General features: G+C 46.3%; 1 long non-coding RNA gene across 1 annotated transcript in view; it reads right to left on the reverse strand.

Moving 5' to 3' along the window:
- LOC116070431 overlaps positions 1 to 201 on the reverse strand; it is a 4,270-nt gene extending 4,069 nt beyond the window's left edge. Inside the window, exon 1 of the long non-coding RNA XR_004110387.1 lies at positions 90 to 201. This is a non-coding gene — a long non-coding RNA (uncharacterized LOC116070431). The remainder of the gene's footprint in view (positions 1 to 89) is intronic.
- Positions 202 to 16,212: the final 16,011 nt, after the last annotated feature.

The raw sequence follows: 16,212 nt of genomic DNA on the forward strand, positions 1-16,212 counted from the left end.
GTTGTGCACTTTCAATACACACAATTTGTGGTAATTATGCCCCAGTAAAGCTTAAATAAGAAACTAAACAGTCATCAAAAAATACTCACAAAATTTAATCAAATGCCTGGAGGAACAGCAACTGTTTAATAACAGCATCCATGACTAAATATGGAGGATGGGAAAGAGAGGAGACTGGAGGTAGAGATTAGTGTGGGGTGGGAACAGGAATAGGGTAGGGATGAGAGGGGTAGTGGGGACAGGAATGGGGGATTGAGATAAGGGTAGGAGTGGGGAAAGGAATAGGGTAGGAATGAGGGGGTCATGGAGAAAGGAATGGGGGTGGGGTTGAGGTTGGACATAGGGACAGGAATGGGGGTAGGGATGATAGGGGTGGGGACTGGAATGTGGGATGGAGATAAGGGTAGGGGTAGGGACAGGAATGGGGGTGGGGATGAGGGTGGGGGTGGGGACAGAAATGAGGGATAGGGATGAAGATGGAGATTGGGAGGACAGGTATTGGTCATGGAGATAAAGATGGAGAGGGGATGGGGCTGGAGACAGGGATGGCAGCCTGTCTCTAGTAATGTCTGTATTCTAGTGGTTTGTAAAACAAGATTCTAGAACGTTCCAGTGCCCTCCTTCTTCGACAGCTTCTGAGGACCTTCCAGGACAGCAGCCTGACATGGGTAAGAAGCCTTTACTGGCTCAGTCAGCAAAAGTTCCTTTCTTTCTGAAGAACAGAAGTGGAAGGCACACCTGTGATCCAGATCTTGAGGCTGGAAGACACAGGCCCACAAGATTTGGATCTTGAGGGACAGTAACCATGAGAAGCTTAGGCCCAGGCAAGGTGACACAAGCCTTTAATCCAGGGAGACAGAGGCAAGCAGGTCTCTGAGTTCAAGGCTGGCCTGGTACAGAGCAAGCTCAAGGAAAAGAGAAGTTTAAGTTCAGGTGTGGTGGTACACACATCTAATCTGGGCCGTATCTTCTGCTGGAGGCCCAGAGAAGGACAATGGAAAAAGGAGGGGTTTGATTTTCTTCTCCTGCTTGCACTTACTTGTCAGCATATCTGTTGGGACCTATTTCTTCAGAGTTCTATCTTATCTAGGAGACCAGCTGAAACACCTAGCCCTGTGGGACTGAGCAACTGCTAGATTCTTGGACTTCCCATTCACAGTTGCCCATTGTTGGGTTAGTTGGACTGCAGACTGTAAGTCATTCCAATAAATTCTCTTAATATGGAGACATACCATGACTCTGTGGCTCTAGACAACCCCGACTAATACACCATCTATCAATCTGTACATGGCGCAGTTCCCACAGGCCTTCATCTCTCTGGGCGCTGTGTGTGTGTCTGTGGTTTAGAGATGTCTTGGAAGCAGAGTCTGGGGAGTGGGACCCAGGAAACAAACAGGAGTTCAAGGGCTCATCCCGGCTCCTGAGAATCACCTGACACACTTTGCTCTACAGCTCACCAGCACACTATTGTTGTTTGTATGCTCTTGACCCGCCTGGAGCTTGCCTGGTGTTTCATTCCTGTTCATCCCAAGAGCTCTTACTTCTCAAAGCCTGCACCCAGCTTCAAATGAGAGGAGACTGTCCAAAGGTAGTAACTGTGCATGTCACTAAACTGAGAATCAACATGGAAACAAACTAGTGGACATAACCTAGAGGGATTTGTAGATTCTCTTTTAAGGCCCGTCTCGAATGTGAGAATCGCCATTTACTCCATGGACTGGGATCCTGGACTAAAGAGAAGAAGAAAGTGAGCCGAGTATCAGTGTTCATCTCTCTGGCTGTGGGTACAACGTGACCAGTTGCCTAAGACTCCTGCCTCCATGCCTTCCCTTCACGATGGGCTGTACCCCAAAACTATGAACAGAGACAAATCCTGCCTTGCTTAGTTGCTTTTGTCAGGTGTTGGTCACTGCAACACATAAAGTAACCAAGACAGCCACCAAGTGCAGCATGGACACGGAGCAAGCCCAGCTCAGTCCATTTTCTGACTCGGGGGCATGCTTCACTCCCCCTTGGAAGATGAGCAGCGAGTTACAACCAACCCTCTCCCCCCTTAACTTTACGAGAAGCTTGCTTGGAAGGTTTGATGACCTCATTAGGAACTGCAGATTTCCTCATACAAAAAATAAAATAAAATTCTCTTTAAAATCTGAAAGAGGTCAAGCAGTGAGTTTTCCTGTGGCCAGCAGGCCTTCCTAGGTGGCCACAGAGGGTTTTTTGAGGGGCTCTCAACACTGCCATTCTCATTTTACACAGGAGGAACTGGTGGGGAACTTAGTCAGTCAGTGACACATCAAAGAGATGCATAGTCACCGGGCAGAGTCACTGACCTTCCTCTGGCAGTGCACCTCTCTGCCCTCTCTGCCCTCTCTGCCCTAGAAAGCCTTTCAAAGTTTGAGACTCTACATCTGTTCCCAACTCAGCCGATACCTGGGGGATGGTTAATGTTCTAGAAGCCATGGCTCCTAATTGTCCCTCTCAGGAAGTGCCTATGAGTCAGCGATCAACCTGCATGCATGCAGAAATGAATCAGAGTGAGGCATTAGGAATGTTTTCATTGTGTGAAAAGACTGTCCGTTGCTTGGTTACCGGAGTGGAAAAAAATACAAAGTAATTGTACTTCTGCATGGCTGTAGAGGAAGGGGGCTTAATTGTCCCCAGGAAGTCTGAGAAGTGGGGTCAAGGGGCAAGTTCCTGACAGATGTTTTGCTCCATTAGTGGCACCTGTGCACACAGTGGAGAGAAAGGACAGTGAGAAAGACTGCAGCCATAGGATTGGACTTCCGGTGAGCCTCTGCTGTAGATGGGGCCTGCTGTGAAATGCATGATTTTTGAAACCCAACAGGAACAGTTTGGAGTATACACAACGTGTGTGTGTGTGTGTGTGTGTGTGTGTGCACGTGCTTGTGCACATGCTTGTGTGAGTTCACAGGCATGTATGTGTGCCTGTGCATGCATGTGCAGGTATACATGTTCACGCATGTGTGTGTGCTTGTACCAGTGCTTGTTCGAATGTGTGGGCATATGTGTGTCCTTCTGTGTGTGTGTGTGTGTGTGTGTGTGTGTGTGTGTGTGTGTGCATATATGTACATGTGGAGCCAGAAGTTGACTTCAGAAGTTTTTCTCTGTTGCTTATTTTCTAAGACCGGGTCTCCCACAGCCTGGAAATAAGAGATCTGGCTAGGCTGAGTGGTCAGGGAGTTTCCTCTTTCTCCCTCCCCTGAACTGAGATTACAGGCACGTAATCCAGCCTTTTACCTGGGAGCCAGGGATCCGCATGCTTGTATGGCAAGCACTTTGCTGACTGAGCAAATTTCTCAGCCCCAGAGATGGAGCTCTTTACAGATGAAGTCACTCAGGCTGAGGAAGAACACCCAAGGTAACAGCGGCTCCAAGGGAGCCCAGAGTGAGGATTTATGCTGAGCTGGGAGAACGATGGAGTGTAAGCTGTGAATGTGGCCCCTGTCAGCTTCTCCCCAGTGTGTATCTGTGTCACTTCAGCCTCTTGTAAACACAGTAGTCAGTATTCCAAAATGCCAGGGCGCCGGCATTTGGTGGTGGTCCAGCATAATGTGTTGTGGACTTTCTCATGACAAGCCGTTCTGTCCTGGTGAGGGATAAAGCTCCCTTGTCCTTTGTCCCGAGTCCACAACACAGTCAATACCCTGTCTGGGGAGGCTGAAGCAAGCCTGTCTGTTTGTCTGTCTGTCTGTCTGTTTGTTTAGAGACAAGAATACCCTTGCTCAGGCTGGTCTTGAATGCCTGATCATCCTCCAAAGTTCTGGGATTACAGGCTTCTGCCACTAGCACAATGTCAGGCTGCTGTAAATAAAACAGTTTTTAATGGAAATTGAGCAAATGAGTCAGAGCCATGGTAGCTCCACTGCTAACCCCCCCAGGTGAGTTTGGAAAAGGTGATTTCATACCTCAGTCCCCTTACCCTGAGACAGAAAGGCTTTAGCTTTGGTGGTGGTCAGATGGAGCCTCCTGGGTGCCGTGTTTGTGCCAGGTATGTGTTTTTCCCTGAGATACACCCATGTAAATGGAAGGTTTGCTTTACATGCTTAAACAATCAGTGTGCATGCATTCCCCATGGACAGTGCAGGGTCATACAGTATGTAATGACTCCAACTATGTCCATCTGTCTCCCTCCCCCAGCCCCGATCCATCCCCCCATGCCTTTCTATTTTCCTCTATCCAAGCATTTAAAAAAAAAAAGTCACTGAAAAAAAAGAAAAACCTTTCAGAATTTAAAATTTCAGCTTAACCTAATGCGTTGAAAACAGACTTCAGAGACAGTCTCCCTGGTTTGGGCCCCCACTTCCTGTGTATATTTCAGCAAGTTACTCTCTACGGACGTCAGTGTCCTGTGTGTGAAGGCAGGAAGATTTGCCTCTAGAGTCTAGTGTGTATGTGTATGAGTGCCAACACCACACAAGCTCACAGCTCTTTACAACTGGTACTGTCATCCCACTAACAACTGTCATCATTGTTAATGAGAGACATGGGTAAGAATGTTCTAGAACAATGAATACAGAAATTACACATTTTATTTCATTTTAACAAATTTAAAGAGCCCATGTGTGGCCTGGGGCTGGCAAGCAGTTGCAGAGACAAAAATTCACATCTGATGTCTGAAGATGGTGGGAGATGGTGACACTTCCATATTAAATAGAGGATTTCAGTGTGATATTTTCACACACATGACTTTATTCAGATTTACTCTTAATTTTCCTCCCTTGTCTCACTCTGTTCTCCTTTTTGTTCTAAGTAGAGGCTCCCTCCTATTTTCATGTCTTTTCCTTTTATTTTTCTTTAAAAAAAAAAAAAATAACAGGTTCTACCTGAAGAGAAAAGTCACAGTGTTTGTCTCGAATAGTCTGGCTTTATTTCTCTTAACACGATGCTCTCTAGTTCATTCTATCTTCCTGCACATGGTGTTCTTCCATTCTTTGTGGCTAGATAGAGTGCCATTGTGAGTACATAACACATTTCCTTTATCCATTAATCTGAGAAGAGTACGCAGGCTGATTCCATAGTCGAAATCTCTCACTGAGACCTAAGTGTCTCACCATTTTGATTCCCATGAGTCACCATTCATGAAGACACCCAGCTGCAGGGCGGGCTCATGCTGTTTTCTTCATGAGAATGTTGACAGGGTTGAATAATAGAATCACGCCAAGCCCTCAGCACAATGCTCTTGAAAGGTGTATCTAAAGTTACCTCGTGGCAGTATCCAACATCTGACTAAAAGTTACAGTACTGGCCTCAAGTCTGTGGGGAAGACACAGACAGGACAATGGACATGCCATCGTAACTCTGTCCTTGAGTCAAGCTGGGTGACATCACAGTTTCCACCCTCATTCCTATCCATCAGATGGCTGACAGTGAGCTGTCTATGACAGGTGTTCTGCCTGACAGTTGAGCCTCAAATGGCAGCTGTCTGTGACAGTGAGTCCCAAATGACAGCTGTCTATGGCAGGTGTTCTGGCTGATGGTGAGCCCCAGGACAACAGCTGTCCATGGCAGGTGTTCTGGCTGATAGTGAGCCCCAGGACATCAGCTGTCCATGGCAGGTGTTCTGGCTGATGGTGAGCCCCAGGACATCAGCTGTCCATGGCAGGTGTTCTGGCTGATGGTGAGCCCCAGGACATCAGCTGTCCATGACAGGTGTTCTGAGCTTTGCTTTCTCCTTCTTGATCATCTTTTGCAAGGACTCCTGGACCAGTTCCTTATGTCCAGATCCTAGGTCCTCCTACCTTCCCCTCTGGCCATAGAGCAGACAAGACTAGATTCCACAAAGCATAACTAAATGGTGTTCCTCTGTGGCCCTGCATCTTCTATGGCATGTGAGTGAGTGCATGTGTGCATGCGTGCATGTGTGCATGTGTGTGCATTCATGCCTGTGTGTGTCTTGTATGAGTATTTGTTTATGTGCACACATGTATGTGACCGCGTGTGTGCTAATCATCCATTTTGTTTATTCAGACAAGAGTATCTCCTACTTGGGGCTCGCCAGTTCAGCCAGCCAGCCAGCAAGTGGCAGGGATCTATCTGCCTGTTCCCATTTCCCCAGCATTGAATTATAAGCACACATCAGGGTGCCTGGTTTTTTACATGGATGCTGGGTGTCAGGCTCACACCCTTGTACTTATATAGCAAACACTGTACCCTCTAAGCCATCTCCTCAAAGCGAGTCTCTCAGAAGTCAAACCTCACTTTATCTCATTTCTATCTTCCATGGAGGTGTCTCCAGGTTTGCCTCCTCTCTCCCAGGGATCTCCTTCTCTTGTTCTCTCTCCTCCCTCACCAGCATGCCCTCAGCTCTCCTATGTGATCCACCCTTGCTCTGCCTCCTGTTTGCTTCACCTCCACTTCTGGCTGTGGAAGCCACCTCTCCCATCTCCCCTGCCTTCAGAGTTCACCCCTCAAAACCCACAGAAGGCTGCTCTGCCGTGCAAGCAGCTGAGCCTCTGTGCTCCTGACTGTGTACAAATCTGCCTTCACTGTTTCTTTCTGCCCTGACAGAACACCTCACAGAAGCAACTTAAAGGAGGAAGGGTTCCTTTCGGCTCATGGTTCTGGGGATACAGCTCATCATGGTGGGAAGGCACAAAAGAAGGGACTGGAGGGTAGCCAGGACTCATCCAGATAGACAGACTCATCCAGATAGACAGACTCATCCAGATAGACAGAGCAGAACAGAGCTGTAACCCACTTCCTCCAGTTGACCCCACCTCGTGGAGGCTCCACAAAACAGTGCCACCTGCTGGAGATCACGTGTTCAAACACATGAGCCTGTAAAGGACATTTTATATTCAAACCATGGTGCTATCCATGTCTGTCTGTGTAGATTCTTAGTTTTGTTTTTTGTTTGTTTGTTTGTTTGTTTTTGTTTTTTTTGTAGGCAATCCCCATCTAGACTTTAAGGCCCAAGAAGTCAATGGCAGGTTCTTCCCATTCCTACGTCCACCAAACCAAACACCCAAAATTTGAAAGATTTGCCAGATCAAGGAAGAGAGTCACTAAAACATTTCAACTCTAGGGATATGAGCTCCATTTTAGAGAAGATGAGGCCCCTTCAGAGTGAATGGGAGCCCCCAGCAGAGCAGATATGAGCCTCTGTTAGAATGGATAAGAACCCTCCTTCAATAGAATGAGCCCCCTTTCAGAGCAGAGTACTTTCCTAACAAGAATGATCCATTAACTCTCACAAGGCCTCAATTCTCCCAGCGAAGTCTTGTGTCTCTAATGATACCAAATACTCCAGCGTGATCACAAGCACTGAACATCTGAATATTTGCCAGTGACAGGCTCAAGGGGAGCCCCGGGTGTTCTGCTCAGCTAACTCAGAGAGTGTTTGCTGACTGTTGGAGACAGCAGCTCCCTTTCACACCTGCAGTGAAGAGCAGTTTGCCTTTCCTAGTTCAGTATCCTCAGCTTGCTGGGGTTGTGCCCAGTGCAGAAGCTAAGGGTGAGATCCAACATTGTCATTTACTTGGATGTTGCTTTAGATTTGAGTTGTGTTGATGCTGCTGGAAAACTCTTTGTTTGTTTGTTTGTTCACTATTGTTCTTTTTGTTTTGTTGTTGTTTTTAAGACAGTCTCGCTATATAGTTGAAGCCAGAACTCATTGTGCATTATAGACTAGCCTCAAACTTAGAGCAATCCTCCTGCGTCTCAGGTGCTAGGGCTGAAGAAAGACCTGTTAGTTCCCAAACAGAGACAATGACAAGAGGTACATTGCCTATCCACACGAGATCTCTAATGTGTGTGTGTGTGTTGGGGGGTGCTTTTGTGTCTGTGTACATGTGTATGTGGGTGTGTAGTTGTTTGGACACCAATGGGCACATGTGCATGGAGGCCAGAGGTGAGCCTCAGGTGTCTCCTTAGGACTCTGTCTATCTAGTTTTTGGAGACCGTCTCTTACTGATCCAGGTAGGCTGGCCAGCAGGATAGCTCCAGCAACTCCTCTGTCCCTACGTTCTGGGTGCTAGGACGATCAACTTCAGCATTCTGTCTTGGTTCTAGAGCTCCATTCCAGGTCTTTGTGTGCACAGCAAGTGCTTTGCCGACTGAGCCATGTCTTTATTGGACACGCTAATGAGTGTGCCCTGTGGTAGGTGACATAGAATTATTGGGAAAAACATGCTGACATCCCTGGCATCTGCGCCATCACTATCTAAGCCATCACTGTGAGCTATTGATTTCTGGATTAAAGTACAAAAGCAACTGTAGAGTGTGACCAAAGATGGTAATGGAACAGAAGGCAAGCAAGATCTGACTTTGCTGCAGACGCAAATGCTAAAACCCAGCTGCTTTGGGTTTTTCTAGTGGAAACGTGAGTTAGCACATGATCAAGCTTGTAAGGCCGGGATGTTTGACCTTTGCCAGAGCTCCTGGGGACAGGCCAGTGTGAGTGTGGTGTTGGCAAGCTAATAGCATTAGTCATGCAATCTCTGATTTCTCTGGCTACTGTTATCTTAATGGTGTCAAAGGGCCATGGCTGCTGCACTTGACTAAGACAGTGACATTCCCATGGAGACTCAGACTTTAATTTATGAAGAGATGAAAAAGAAAAATTTGTCTTAAGCCAGGAGGTAGGTACACACAGAAAGCCTGATCCTTGAAGATATTGGCATCTCCAAGTGTTAAGAGGTGAGGAAGATACTCGGTCAGAAGGACCTGATTTCAGTATCCAGCACCCACATAAAAAGACTGGTGTGGTACACACACTGGTCATTCCAGCTCTGGAGAAGCTGAGACAGGAGGATCCTTGGGACTCACTGGACAACCAAAGAATCCTACTTGGCTTGTTCTAGATCCTAGTGAGAGAGCCTGCCTCAAAATGTCAGATGGCTCGTTCCTGAGGAAGGACGCACAAGGGTGGACACCTATGCACACAAGTGTTAGGGTTTGGATCAGAACTTTTCCCTTAGAAGTTCCTGTGGTGAAGGCTTGGTTAAGCAGGTGACGTGGCTCTGAGGCAGAGGAAACCATGCGATCTAGGTGTAGTAGATCAGGGAGATGTGCCCTTGAACCATTGGAGTGCCACAGCTACATCTCTCCCTTGCTCTCCTCCCTCTCTGCTTCCTGTCACGATGTGAGCAGATGCCCTTCAGTAAAGCTTTTTCACCTTAACGTTCTGCCTTACTCGGGCTTGAAAACCAAGTGAGCCAAGCGACTATTGGCTGGATCCTGTGATCCAAAACAAAACATCTCCATTAAGTTGCTTGCATCGAGTTTTTTGTTACCATAATAGGAAGTGACTAACACAGAAAGACCCTAAACCAAAGGTGTGACATCTGTGATCTCTGTGGTTGCATGACAAGCCCTGAAACTCTCTGATGGGCAGTGGCTGGAGTTGGCTGCAAGGTGATTGTCCAAAGTCCTAACATGTTCAGTGACTTTGTCATGCCTTGTGACATGTGAAGGCCTTAGGTTAGAGCATGAACATTCCTCTTAATCTAGTAGGGACAACCAGTAATGCAGACGACGTCCTTCTCTGTAAGATACCAAACAAGCAGTGTGTACTGAACACACTCTGGAGGGTGTGAATATGGCATAGTGTTTGCTATTCATCTGCTCCTGTGACAAATACTGTAGACTGGGATTTCAGTGTTTAGTGGGTGATAATATGAATGGCCATCATAACTGGCCAGGCATGGTGATGAGAGTTTTCATTTATTCTGGGGTCTACAAGACTCTACATGCTTTGCCTCAGTTTCTCTCCAGACCTCAATATGACCCTGATGGGTAGATGGAGGGATACAGGAAGTGATGTTCTCATTTTCAACTGAAGAAAATAAAAGCTAGCTCAAGAGGTTCTCAGGGATGTTATCAATATTTCTGCTGTTGGAAATAAGCTGTGGCTAGGTCCTTCGTGGTTTGTATATACTAGGCCCAGGGAGTGGCACTATTAGAAGGTGTGGCCTTGTTGGAATAGGTGTATCACTGTGGGCATGGGCTTTAAGACCCTCATCCTAGCTACCTCAAAGCCAGTATTCTGCTAGCAGCCTTGAGATGAAGACGTAGAACTCTCAGCTCCTCCTGTACCATGCCTGCTTGGATGCTGCCATGCTCCCACCTTGATGATAATGGACTGAACCTCTGAACCTGTAAGCCATCCCCAATTAGATGTTGTCCTTGTAAGAGTTGCCTTGATCATGGTGTCTGTTCACAGCAGTAAAACCCTAAGGTAGTCCTAATGCTTGGGGACTCTTTTCCATTCAATGAAAAAGGGTTTTAAAAGAAAGAACTGCACAGTGATTGTATACTCTATACACTGTTATGTGCCCTTCAGATCTCTGGAGCCAGCCTCCTGGTCCACCATCTTGAGGGTAGTAAGTGGACCCATCATCAAACTTTCTTTTCTGAAGCTTGGTGGCAGTGTTGAAGGACTTGTCAACTTGAATAACCACCACGTTTTCACTCACCAAATCTCCCTGGGGCTGAGCTGTGCTCCTGGCTTGTAGGACGTGTAGCCTGGCACATGGTAATAGATGGTGCTCTAATTCCCTTTCTGTTGTTGAGATAAAACACTGACCAAAAGCAAGCAAAGGGGGGAAAGGGTTTGCTTCAGCTCATATTTCCAAGTCGTTGAGGGAAGTCAGAGCAGAAATGTGGAAGGAACCTAAAGGCAAGAACCATGGAGGGATGCTGCTTGCCGGCTTGCTCACTGGCTCACTTGCAGGCTTATTCTTAGCTAACTTCCTTACACAGCCGAGGACCACCTCCCCAGAGAAGGTGCCCACCCTCCACCAACCAATCAAGACAACCCCTACAACTCTGCCCACAGGCTGACCTGATCTAAGTAATTTCTCCACTGAAATTCTCTTCTTGGATTACTTCTGGTGGATCAAGTTGACAGTTACAGCTAAATACACTGACATCAAGAGTTGACACTTTGTTTAAGACAAATGGTAACATGATATCAGCCCAAAGCTGGGTGGATATACATATAATGTTTAGATAATAATAAAAAAGCCATTATAAGAATGAAAAAAATGAAAGATGTGTCTTAGTTAGGGTTTTACTGCTGTGAACAGACACCATGACCAAGGCAAGTCTTATAAAGGACAACATTTAATTGGAACTGGCTTACAGGTACAGAGGTTCATTCCAGTATCATCAAGGCAGGAGCATGGCAGCATCCAGGCAGGCATCATACAGGAGGATGAGAGTTCTGCACCTTCATCTGAAGACTGCTAGCAGAATTCTGGCTTCCAGGCAGCTAGGAGTAGGGTATTAAAGCCCACACCCACAGTGACACATGTACTTCAATAAGGCCACACCTATTCCAACAAGGTCACACCTCCAAATAGTGCCACTCCCTGGGCCAAGCATATACAAACCATCACAGATGTAAACAGGGAAGAAAGCAAAATCAACATGACCATCAATAAAATAATGTCAGCATCACCAGTAGCTAGGAGAGTGTGGACTAAAGTCCAATCGAGTGACTGAACACCTGTCAGACTGTCAAAGAATGTGGGCGGAGAGGGTCGGTGGGCAAGTGAGCATGAGCAGCATAGCCAGGGTGAAGAAAGAGAGCTCACATACTCCTCATAGGTGAGGGCACTGAAGGGTTGAGGTGACAGTGTCGGAAGACAGAACCTGAGAACACAGGGGTAGCTCTTACCCTGCCTCCAAGCAACTTTGCTTCTGATGTCTGTCCCTGAAACAAGTAGCTGAGGATTCATGTGGCCATGACAAGCAGGAGTGATCAAAGACACAGAGACAACTGAATCCCATCAATGGAAGAACAAGAGAGAAAGGAGTAAAGAATGCTCATGGTGAACCACTAAACCAGCCTCCAAGGGAGCTATCAAAATCCATTCCTTAATTGTTTTCTGTCTGCTTTACAAAACAAACATACCCCAAAAATGCTTCCATTAAAAATCAAGTTAGATGGGTCAGTAGACAAGAGTGGTTGTTATACTAGAGTGAGGACCCAAGTTCTAGTCTCCAGCTCTCACCTGAAAAGCCAGGGAGATTCATGGACCTATAACTACAGTGCTGTGGGAGGTGGAGACAGGAGGACTACTAGGATCTACTGACTGCCAGCCTGGCTTCAAGTTCAGGGGGAGACCTTATCTTGGGGGACCAAGAGGGTGTGTGATACAGCAGGGCATCAGATATACTCCTCTGGCCTCAAAACACACACGTACATACACCACTCACATATACCACACGCCCCACATAAATAAAATAAATCAAGTTTTACAGTGAGACTCAATATTACAGGGATTGTTATTATGTGTGTAAAACGCCCAAGGCAGTGCAATAAGTGCTTCCTCATATGTATATAAGATTATTGGTTGGAGGTGGAGAACAGCCAAATTATCATCATGTAATTAAGGATGACAGATGGCAGAAGAGTTGCAAATGTAGAAGGAAATACATTGTAGTGCTCTAAATTTGATAATGATACATTCTGATTTTCATGACTGTGATACCTGAACTTGTCAAATTGATTCCTCTGAGGAGGAAACCTCAAAGGAGGAATTCCCTCCATTAGATTGACCGGTGGTTCTGTCAGTGAGGCATTTCCTTGATTACTAATTGCTATGGGAGTGCCCAGCCCACTGCGAGTGGTGCTGAGCAAGCCATGGGGAGTGTGCTGGCTGGTTTTGTGTGTCAACTTGACACAAGCTAGAGTTATCACAGAGAAAGGAGCCTCCCTTGAGGAAATCCTCCATGAGATCCAGCTGTAAGGCATTTTCTCAATTAGTGATCAAGGGTGAGAGGGCCCATTGTGGGTGATGCCATCCCTGGGCTGGTACTCCTGGGTTCTATAAGAAAGCAGGCTGAGAAAGGCATGGGAAGCAAGCCAGTAAGGAACATCCCTCCATGGCCTCTACATCAGCTCCTGCTTCCTGCCCTGTGTGAGTTCCAGTCCTGACTTCCTTTGGTGATGAACAGCAATATGGAAGTAAGCTGAATAAACTCTTTCCTCTCCAACTGGCTTCTTGGTCATGATGTTTGTGCAGGAATAGAAGCCCTGACTAAGACAGGGAGCAAAGTCAGTAAGTAGCATTTCTCTGTGGTCTCTGCTTCAACCCTTGTCTCCAAGTTCCTGCTTTGAGTTCTCTCAGTGATGGAGTATGACTCTTAAGATGTAAGACATTAAAAACAAAAACAAAACAAACAAACAAACAAACAAACAAACCTTTTCCTCCCCAAGTTTCTTTTCTCAAGAGAGAGGAAAACTAAAAAACATCTAGAGGAATCACACAGCAAAGTTAAAAGGAGGGAGGGGGAGAGAAGGACCTCTTCATACAGTAAAAATATTTTTTTCTGACCACATTTGCCAAAATTCCAAGAGTTTCCATTTCTTGGTTCAAAGGCAGGGGCTTCTCAGAAGCCAGGCACTGCTCTGGGAAGCTCACTTTTCCTGCCCTGGCTCATGAGTCAGTGAGTCATGACAAATCATGATAACGCCATCTCTCACTTATTTTCAAATAGCTTTTCTCTCTCCTAATGTTCCCGAGGCAGCCTTTCTCAGCAAATTCACAGACTCTGCAGTACACATCAGGATGGAAATTCATTAATCATAGTAGCAATAATCTTTAGATAAGGAGGACTATTTAAGAGCACTCCAAGGGAAAAGTCCTAAGCAAGAAATTAAGTATTCTCTTAGCTTCGATTCAAAGAATTGAATGAGAAAAGTAAAACAAAATAAATAAATAAAACCCTCCAAAGTCCTTAAACAACATTTTAAAGATCACTTTGTGTTACCTGTTGCTTCCTTGAGGTCTGAAGAGAGCCACACAACTAACCTCTTGGTCTCCCAGAAACCAGGTCAGAGAACTGGCAGAGAACTTGCCTGCCTAAATCCCCAGCTATTAGAAATTTCACTCAGTGCCTTTCTTCTTTTGTAATATATGTTTCTTGGTAGGGTGCACAGATTGTTCCCAGCCTTTCTGAAAAGGAGTCCATCATGGGTATCACCTGTTTTGGTTCAGCTTGAAGCCTGGGTAGATGGCTCAGTGGGCAAAGTGCTTGCCACACAGACACAAAAAGTGCCATTCCCCAGAACTCACATGAAAAGCCACACAGGACAGCTTGTGCTTTGAATCTTGGGCAGAGCCAGCCAGCCAGTCTACTCTGTGAGCTCCAAGCCAATGAGAAACCCATCACAAAAATCAAGGTAAACAGATGACTCTTGAGTAATGATTCTCAAAATTAATGCATGCATGCACATATGCATTCATGCATGTGCAAGCATGTGCTCACGCACACACACACACACACACACACACACAATATACTATATGTGTATGTATACCCACACAAACACCCAAATACAGATGGAGAAAAAAATAACAGCTTAGCTGGGCATGGTGGCGCACTCCTTGAATCCCAGCACTTGGGAGACAGAGGCAGGTGGATTTCTGAGTTCAAGGCCAGCCTGGTCTACAGAGTGAGTTCCAGGACAGCCAGAGCTAAACAGAGAAACCCTGTCTCAAAAAAGCCAATAAATAAATAAATAAATAAATAAATAAATAAATAAATAAATAACAGCTTAATGTTTGAACATTTTCAGAGTGTAAAGCTACCTTTTATCTATCTTACTGTCCTAACCAGGTCCCCACCTATACACATCCTTGGTGGACAAGCTCTACCTAGCCCAGAGAACATTTGAGTCTGCCAGAACCAAATCGGTAAGCAAAAGATCTACAGTAGCCAAGTCTAATAGAAACCTTTCCGGCAGGGCAGCCCTTGCTGCCTTTGAGGGTGCTAAGCTCCTAGGTTTCTACTCTGTACTGTCTCTTATGCCTTCAAAACACCAGATGAAGCTCATCCACATTAAAGAGGACAGTCTGCTTCACTCTGATGTAAACTACATCTACAACTTCTGTCTGAGCAAGTACTTGAGCCCCAGAGCCCAGTCAGGTAATCACACAAAATCATCCATCCCAATCCCTCAGTCCCTAGACAGTTTCAGACCCAGAATCTATGGTCAGTGTGTGATTAGATATGAGGCTGGGGAGTGACTTATGTGGAAAAGTGTTTGCCTTGTAAAAACAAATACCAGATTTCAATTCTTAGAACTCATGTTAAAAAGCCAGGTATGGCCGGGCAGTGGTGGCACATGCCTTTAATCCCAGCACTTGGGAGGCACAGGCAGGTGGATTTCTGAGTTCGAGGCCAGCCTGGTCTACAGAGTGACTTCCAGGACAATCAGGGCTACACAGAGAAATCCTGTCTCGAACAAACAAAAACAAAAACAAAAAAGCCAGGTATGGTGGCATGGACATATAGGCCCAGCACTGGGTAGGCAGAAACAGGAGGACCCTTGGGGTTGGAGGCAGAAACAGGAAGACCCTTGGGGTTGGAGGCGGAAACAGGAGGACCCTTGGGGTTGGCTGGCCAGCCAGACTGCTCTACTTGGTGAGCTCCAAGCTGGTGAGAGACAAATGGTGTTTGAGGAACAACACCTGAGGCCTAGGGTTATCTTCTACACCCATAGACATACCTCAGAAAATGTGTGTTTTCAGTATGCTCAGCACCTATGGGCTGACTGGTCCCCTTCAGGGCCTGTGGACTTGTCACACAGTCTGCAGTTTGTTGCGCCAAAATGTCCAGCCATAACATACACACTTAGTGTGACAATCCTGAGCCAGGACTCCAGGGCTGAGGACAGAATGTCACAGTGGCCACCATGAAGCTACACGCAAACGCTCTTAGGTACCATCTTACCTGTGTGGTCCCCCAGTTCAGGGGGTGCACCCATTCTCATCACCTCAGGGATTTCAAACTCTGCTGGAGTTTTGGTTATGGTTCGCTCCTAGTGTTTTGGCTTCTCCTTTGTCATTTGTTGGCCTCCAAAGATTTCTTGTTCCTCTGAGGTTCTTATGCATTGACCCTTGGGTGGCTTTCCTAGCAGGTTGTGTTCCATCTCCAGTATAATAGAACAGCTGTACGCATTGAGAAACCTAGCTCAGCCACGGCACAGGCTGGCAGTTGTAAAGTCCTGATGCTTCTTGAAATCAAAGCTGAATGAGAGATGGCTCAGCAGCTAAGAACACCTTTGGCTCTTGCAGAGGTCTGGAGTTTGGAGTTCAATCCCTAGCACCCATACCAGGAGGCTCACGACTGCTTATAACTCCAGCTCCAGGGGATCAGACAGTGCACATGTATACTCACACAGACATAAACACATGGATAAAAATAAAATAGTCTCAAGCATGGATTCTCAACTGAGAG

Source organism: Mastomys coucha, unplaced genomic scaffold (assembly GCF_008632895.1).
Source record: "Mastomys coucha isolate ucsf_1 unplaced genomic scaffold, UCSF_Mcou_1 pScaffold22, whole genome shotgun sequence".
In the NCBI taxonomy this organism is placed as follows: domain Eukaryota; kingdom Metazoa; phylum Chordata; class Mammalia; order Rodentia; family Muridae; genus Mastomys; species Mastomys coucha.